Source organism: Pinus tabuliformis, chromosome 6 (assembly GCF_031772625.1).
Source record: "Pinus tabuliformis cultivar Carrire ecotype Pingquan chromosome 6, CPIR1, whole genome shotgun sequence".
NCBI classification, from domain to species: domain Eukaryota; kingdom Viridiplantae; phylum Streptophyta; class Pinopsida; order Pinales; family Pinaceae; genus Pinus; species Pinus tabuliformis.
In genome coordinates this window covers 1,889,669,628-1,889,678,634 of record NC_142292.1, presented here as the reverse complement: position 1 = coordinate 1,889,678,634, position 9,007 = coordinate 1,889,669,628, and positions in this window count along the sequence as shown.

Below are 9,007 nucleotides of genomic sequence, written 5' to 3'. Positions count from 1 at the left end.
ATACGCAGGAGAGCTAATACTAAGGAGCGTATACACGCTTATGCATGAACAGAAAAGGGCGTATATGTCGGGAAGCTTCCCTTTGGTCCATGGTAGTTAGTCCTCGGTACTTGAGCCTATGTATTTGGACCAAAGTATCTCGACAGACGTATTGATCCCTAGTTTCTAAGTTGATGGTATTGGTTTTTTATGGTTTGGCCCTTGGTATTGAGCAAGGCCTAAGGCTATATAAGGAGAAGAAGCTCATTAGGCAATGACATCTTGAAAAGGCTTGAATATCTGAAGAAGAAAGAGATCTGGTATGCAGGTTCTGGGTTGCTTGATCTAAGCTAAGGAGAGATCACTTCGGTTGATGGAAGACTAGATCCAAGGATAGATCGGGATCTAATGATTTGAAATGCACTATTATGATATGATTGATTATGCATATTTCTAGATCTGCATACTGACGCAATGTTATGTTCTGGGTCTAACTGATGTCTGGTACAGCTGCAAGTTGAGAGAATTTATTTTTAGATCTGTATGCAGGTTGGCTTCGGTAAAAGCGCGTGTATACGCGGGTTTCTCTCATTGAAGTAGCGTATATCTTTTGGAGCTTGATTTTTTGGTTACAGTTGGATCTAACTGTTATTGCAGAGTTCTGTAGTCTGCTCTGTGTTCTGGTAACTGGTGTTTGACAGGGTTTCAGTGGTTCAGTGATTGATGATGCTAGTATTGGATGTTTTGTGCTTCAATGATTTGTTGTGAAAGTTGAATGAATTGTGGTCTTCAGATTGTAACGTTGTGCTTCAGGAATATCCAGTCTGAAAATGTATGAAAGGTGGTACCTGAAAGAAAGAAGATTGTAGGCCAGCACCTACGTACTAGTATCTTGGCTAGTACAAGAGCAAAGGGGGTTGGAGCTCCCTTCCAAGGAAGTTTGGAGAACGAGAGAAGGTTGTAGCCTTCTGCAGGTTGTAGCCTACGTACTGGTATAAGGCTGCACCAGTATAAAATGATTGTAAACTGAAGTTTCATATTAAAGAAAGATAGAGACGACTTGCAGCAGGTGGTTTTCACCCACATTGGGTTTCCACCTTATATCATGGTGTTCATGTGTGTGGTTTTTGTGTGATCTGTTCTACTGCATCTGTTTACTCTTAATATGGTGAATAATGTCCTTATGCACTTAACTGAAGATAAACTGACTGAATTATAAGATTTCTGGTTATACGCTGTTTTCCTTAGGCACAGTTGCGTGTACACGCTGGTTCACTTAACTAAAGTAGCGTATATGTTTCTGAGCATTGAAAAAGTTTTATAGTTCTGATAATACTGATTCACCCCCCCTCTCAGTATTATTTCCAACATAAAATTCATAGAGTTGCTAAACCCTTGATTTTGTTGCCCCTGCCAAGGTCTCCTTGCGACAAAACAGAGAGATTCGAGTGTATTTGGATCTTCTTGAAAGACAGCTTTGAGCCTAGGGATTGAAGGACAATCCTTGGTCTCATGATTCTCTGAACAAATTACACATGTCTCTACAACTTTTGCATCCAAGGGACATTCCCTTAGAGCATGTTTCTTCCTACACTTTGGGCAAAAGATGGCCAAAGCCTCAGCTTCTGCTTTCTGCTTATTGTGAATCTTAAGAGTGTCTAGTTGCTCGCTAAGACTCCCTAAGATGTCAGTTTTAAATTCATCAAGGATATTGCCAATCTCAGCCCTACTTACTGATCCAGTTGCAGATTTGTTTGCTCTGATGAGAGAAGGATCTCTAGGCCCTTTTTGAGTTTTAGACTTCCCCCTTGAGAGATGGACACATAGTTCTGCTATATCATTGAGTGAAAGTTGAGATATATCTCCCTTCCCCATCATGTTCAAAATATCTATCCATTCATCTCTAATGGATTTCAATAGAAGGGCTTTTAAGGTCTCCTCATCTAAGTTGTTCATTTTTGCTCTTTTCAGGTTGTATTGAAATCTTTCAAGCAAATCCTCCAAATTTTCATCTTCTTTTTGCATCATTTTGAATACCTCATCCTTGTGATTGGTGGGCATACAATAGTCCAGGTACCTATCCAAAAATGCCTGTTTCATATCATTCCAAGACCTAATGGATTGAGTGAGTAATCCCATGAACCATTTCAAGGCTTCTCCTTTCAATGTTGAAGGAAACAGTTTGAGTTTTTGAGAGTCATCCAGATAATCATAAGTTCGACACACTACCTCAACTTCAAATAGAAATGTTTCAGGGTCCTCATTCCTTATCCCATGGAAGTTTGGGAGGATAGATGGTGAGATGTTTTTCATGGTGGCTCGGGAGTCCTCATCAACTATAGGAAACCCGAATGAGTTATCTCCATCCCTATTTCCCCCAATGTTACCTCGACCTCCTCCATTGTTTCCTCCTCCTCCTCCTCCTCTACCCCTACCTCTACCAAATCCAGGTGCTCCTTCCTCTGTCATGGTAGTCTCCCCGGAGACTTCAGAGTTTTTCGGTTCCTCTACTAAGGGTGAACGAGAAGGAATTTCTCCCTCTTCTTCAGATGATTCTACTTCTTCAATTACAATTTGTCTCTCTGTAGAAGGAAGAAAAGGGTCCCTTTCTGATTCAGATTCGATGGATGGTGTGGGAGAGTCAACTATTGCCTCTTGAATTCCAGGAATCCTAGGGCTAGGAGTGTAAGTTGGAGATGATGGAGGTGTCTCTTGTCTATTCCTTGAAGTAGATGGACTTGCAAAAATCGAACTCTTGACTCTAGCTAAAAACCTTCCCCTAGAATCTCTTGCTCTATGCATGTCATTTTTTATTTTCCTTCAAGTCGGGGTAATAATTCTCTTTCTGATCTTCCAGGTCACTCTAGGTGCAAGAAGAGAGAATACTCAAGAAACTATTAAACCAATAACTTTCTCTTTTCTGATCCTTCAGATCACTCTAGGTGCAAGAGGAGAGCATACTTTGAGAGGTTATCAATTTTCCTTCCTTGAAATTTTCTTGTGTTTTTTTTTAAGAATTTGGCTACCTAATTTCACTTCCCCGGCAACGGCGCCAAAATGTTTGGTCAATTTAGTGATGTCTAAATTGCAACTTTTAAATGTCAACCCGGGGCTCGTAAGCTGATGAAGTGAGGTGTACTATATGTACTTAGGTAACTGTTTTCTTAATCTTTTGTCGTTTTTATCTTTTTAGTTTGTTTTTGATTGTATCTTTCCTAATGTGATGTGATGGAGATGTAATAAAGAGAGTGAATGTGGGTGATTGTGATGATTTCTAAGTGATTTCTTGAAACTTAAAGAGTATTCTAAAAGAAAACTTGAACAATAACTGAAATAAAATCAAAGCTTAAAATCAAATAAAGGACTAATGGCATCGGCCCAGTATCTCTGCTGCTGATAAAAATGAAAATGAAATCTATATTAACTCAATGAAAAGCAAGAACAACTACTTTACACTACTCTACACTATTTTAACTCTTCGTTAAAATCTAATCTATGTGAAATCTAAGTGAGACAAATCACACTATTTTAACCTTTTCTTAATCATGTGAGAACAATTATGAACAGGTCAGCAATGTGAGTCTTAAAGAAAAATAAACCAAGCTGCACTAAGTGATATTTTGGCTCTCAATAAAGATATTGGATTATGGAAAAAGAACCATCAATAGATGAACAACTTGATAACTACTGAGCAGAAAGTAAAGTGCAAGTTAAAGAAATGATACTAATGAAAATCAAACTGCAGAAAAATAAAGGTCAGCAGCCTAGACAAGATGATCACACATGCCACTAGCTGCACAAAGAAAAGAAAAGAAAACTGTCCCGGGCTCGCCTAAGAAACCTGCATAACACACTGATCAGTCATGAACAAAAGTGCAGAAACGTAAATCAGCAGAATTCAAAGTTTATGTACAACTATTATACATGTTGAAAATGCAGCAATTAAAAGACATCTGTACAGCTATTATACATGAAACAAGAAAAAGAAATGCTGGAAATTAAAAGTAAAACTACTATACAGTGGCTGCCGCAAACAGGGACCCTCTGCCTACTTCAGCCAATCCAAAGAGTAGTTACACACTTAAAAACAGAACAATCTTCTCATAGATGAAACATCAAAATGTCAAGTACAGTGGGGAGCTCAAAATTACAAAACGATTACAATAACGACTAACTATCCAACGTTCAAAGACGCTTTATTTATAATAGAGGAAAGCAAACTAACTTAACGAAAACTAAGCTATTCAAGCAACTGTGTAAAAACACGTAATCTTGCTGCGTCCTCGGATTTAGGTAACGGTCGTTGTGGGCATTCAATCTGCTGTTGGATTCATGTTTCCCACTGTCTTCGTGGCTGAGGAAGATGCCACCTATTCTTCACGTGCTCCAAAACAGAACACGCAGAGCCGTGCCACCGCCAATGACTTCTGTTGACCGTATTTGCCTCCTCGTTGACCACGATTTTTTATGACCGGTTTGGGTGAGCTGGAAGGACACACACCATGTCCTCGGTTCCACGAACTTGCCCATGTGGCTCTTCTTCCCGGAGGACACCTGGAACATATCATTTAATAAAATAGCTGCGGAATCCAGGGTTGGCTGCGGAAACCGGGATCAGCTGCGGAAACCCTGTGTGAGCTGCGGAAACGCAACACTTTGAACCAAAATTCTAAACCAACAACAGTCATTAGCATAATTAGAAAACCATGTAAAAAGTCCTAAAATACAATGATTTGAGCAATTTGATGGAGGGAATGAGTGGCAAAAGAAGGAAATGAATAGGAAAAGGAGGCTGAGAGGATGTGTAAAGAAGTGCAGGTTTGAGGCTCAACACATATCTTGACTTAACCTCTTGCAATAAGATCTCCGCCATTCATCTCCTATTAGTCCTATTCTCCATCTATTGACTTAAAGTTTTGCGATAAGATCTCTGCCATTCACCTTCCGATTAGTCCTATTCATCCATCTCTTGACTTAACCTCCCATGATAAGATCTCCACCATTTATATTCTGATTAGTCATGTTCATCCATCTATTGAATTAACCTCTCACGATAAGATCTCTACCATTCATCTGCCGTTAGTCCTGTTCGTCCATCTTTTCATGTAATCTCCTACGATAAGATCTCCTCCGCTCATCTCCCATTTTTGTTGTTCCCTGATTGGTCCAATGGTTCCCATGCACTACTTCTTTGTTAAGTCCTCCTTTCACTGATTTCGATCTTCGCTTTCTCTTCCGCTTGACTCCTTGCATGCTTGATTTTACCAAAACAACAAAAATCGAAAATAGACTTAGTTTAGTTTCCTTGCTTACACATTAGTTTGGTTTGATGCTCTTTACTCCTATAACTTAGATAGCAGCATTATGTTAGTGTTGATTTAGCAATTCTTCTTAGTTTAGCTATTTAAATGGTTAATTAGGATATGGTGTGATTTGGCATTACATGTTTTCTTCAGTACTGCAGTAGAGTAGCTCTATTAGAATAGATTTGCTCTTCTTCCATCAAAGAATCAAGCTTCTTCTGACTCTATAGAGGTCTAGATTGACAACAAGCAGGACCTTCACTTCTACTTGTGCATATAACACTATCACCTCCAAGTTTGTACAAACCCTGGGTTGATAAGTAAAGCTGGTAGCCCAGGAGTTGCAGCATCCTTGCTGCAATACTGGTGCTCATCATTAATTCCTTGGCCCTCAAACCCCTTAGCCCTTCACTTTACCCTTAACCATTGGCTCCTAAGCCCCTAAACCTCATTAACTCATAGAACCCCTAAGCCTTCTTTCCCAAATATAGGTGCTCCAACAGTAATATTCTTGGTCATATTAGGTTTTTGTTCACGAAAATCTCCAAATAAAATGTCCAAACACTACTAGGGTCTAGGTAAAAGAGCCACAAGGTCCCCAAATCTGGTCTACATTTATGGATAGTCACATTTTCCCCAAATATCCTCTAAGTATTTGCTTTCAAATGGAAATAATATGGTCCTATAATATCCACAAATGAATGTAAGCTCACGGGAATAAATTAAGGTTCATCTCCATACACGACCCAAATGTAATTCATGTTCGCTCAAAAGAAGAAAGAGGATATAAGGATTTCCCTTTAGCTATCGTCATCCTTTAACACTAGTCCATTGTCTTTCCAAATGTATGGGTAATAGTTCCATACAATTCTACAATATTTATCAAAGTTTTTGTCCACAACATGCTCAAAACAACATTCAAATTCCCTTAGTTTTCTCAAAGTGATCTATTTGAAACTAATACAAGCAATCCTCAACTACATGAATGGTGCAATCTTCAAGCTATCCATATCTAGGTTCATGCCCTTTTAACCCCCTTTTTTTTGCCTTCAATACAAATCTGACCAACGTCATTTTCTAATTGGATCTCCCTTTTTGATCTAGTGGGATTGCCACCTCATTATTTAAGAATGGCTTGCTTCTAAACAAAATTACACTAATAATATCAACATATGTGGGGCTAGAACATACATTAAGAGAAGAAAACACAAGTCAAACTCAATATTGTCAAACATAGGTCAAACATATAAATTTTTTAAAATAGTCTACACATGTAATTCTTGCATTTTTGGATGGTTTTGGATTGACTCCATTTTATTTCCCCACCTCCATGGGAGATTTTCATTCCATTAATTCTTCAACAACTTCTTTCAATTTTCCAAGTTCCTCGTCTTTTACTCTTAATTTATCTTTTGTATCATGCAATTGAAGTTGATTGGTGAACCCCTAATACTTGTGATAAGGGGATTATGGGACCCCTTATCACAATCCATAAAACCTAATGCCTTTAAGCCCTTAGCCAAGGAGGCCCAAGGGTGTAGTTGTATGGGCATTGGAACCAAATTTAAGGGTTCATAACATTAGGAGAAGTTGGATGGTGTCACAAAATATGTGGAAGGGGTATATTGTTGTGTTTGGAATGGGGAAAGGAGAGGTCCACACATGGTTTAGTAGGTTTATAATCCTAGCATTAGAGAATCAGAAGGCAACTTATGACCTAATTTCATATGGGATAAGGGGCCTAGAGGGAAGGGAACTAGAGAAATTGGGAGGGTATTCCCCAATAATGGTGATAATGGGATTAGGAGCCCCATTATCTCAGGGAAACTGAGAAAGTTAATCAGCTCTAATGGCATGAAAAATCTTCTAAATAAAGAACAACGTGGTGTAATTTCTCAATTATGTTCGTTAGATGTTCCCACATTGAAATCATCTATTTCTCCAGATTTGCAAAATGTCTTGGACAATCACTCCAAGGTATTTGAGACTCCTAAAGGCCTCCCACCTATTAGTGATCATGATCATGCTATTTATTTGATTTCAGGAAGTGTTCCTCTAAACATCAGGCCTTACAGATATCCCTGTGCTCAAAAGAGTGAAACTAAACTTATGGTTGGAAAAATGCTAGAGGCTGGTATAATTCAACCTAGTAAAAATTTCTTTCTCTGCTCCAGTAGTATTGGTAAAAAATAAGGATGGATCGTGGCGCATGTGTCTAGATTATAGGGAGATCAACAAGCTCATTATTAAAGATACATTTCCCATTCCTGTCATTGATGAATTATTGGATTAATTACATGGAGAAATTTACTTCACCAAGTTGAACCTTCGTTCAGGATATCATTAAATTAGAATGAATACTGAAGACATTTCGAAAACATTATTTAGAACTCATGAGGGTAATTATGAATTTTTGGTGATGCCTTTTGGCCTTACCAATGCACCTTCTACATTTCAAGGTTTGATGAATTCCATTTTCAAACCATTCCTTAGAAAATTTGTGTTAGTATTTTTTGATGATATACTAATCTACAACAAGTCTTGGAAGGATCATGTTCAACATGTTGATAGGGTGCTCAAACTATTGGAGGAGAAACAATTATATGCAAAAAATTCAAAATGTTTCTTTGGAGTACAAGAAGTGGAATATTTGGGTCATATTGTATCTCATGAAGGTTTTAAGGTAGACCCTAACAAAATTAAAGCCATTAAGGAATAGAACATCCCCATATCCATAAAGCATTTGTGAGGATTTCTCTGGTTGACAGGGTATTATCGCAATTTTGTTAAGAATTATGGGAGAATAGAAGCACCTCTAACAACCATACTAAAGAAAGATACATTTTCTTGGACTCCAAAAGCAACAAAAGCCTTTAAACATCTTAAAGAGGCAATGTGCCAAGCACTAGTCTTAGTTATGCCAGACTTCACAAAAACCTTTATTGTGGAATGTGATGCCTCAAGGAATGGAATTGGTATTATGAAAGAAGAAAGACCCATTGTTTTCGAAAGTCATCCAATCAAAGGAAAGTATTTACAAAAAGTTATTTATGAGAAGGAAATGTTGTCAATACGACATGTACTTAAGAAATGGAGACCTTACCTAATTGGAAGACACTTCAAGGTAAAAAAAAGATCATGATAGCCTTAAAAACTTTTTATAACAAAGATTATCTTTAGAATATCAACAAAAATGGGTCACAAAGATGTTGGGTTATGACTTTGAAATCATCTACAAAAAAGGGAAGCAAAATTTTCCTTCAGATGCACTCTCAAGCAAGAATGAGGATGTGGAAGCATTGCTTAGCATCATTTCTATTATCCAACCAGATTGGATAAACTAAGCAAGGGATGAATGGAAGAATGATGAAGAAGTGTGGGAACTAATTCAAAAGTTACAACAGGATCCCATTACATTTGATACATTTAGCTGGAAAAATGATTCGTTATGGTACAAAGGTCACTTATACCTCTATAAGAATTCCCAACTCAAACAAAAGATTTGTATGGAATTTCACACCTCTCCCTTAGGCGGGCACTCAAGATTTTTAAAAACTTACCATAGGGTTAAGAAGGAATTTTTTGGGATGGCCTTAAAACTGATATTCAAAAGTTTTAGGCAGAATGTTTGGTTTGCCAACAAAATAGAGTTGAAACAATTAAGACCCGAGGGCTATTACAACATTTATCCATTCGAAGTCAATGTTGGGATGAGGTTTCAATGC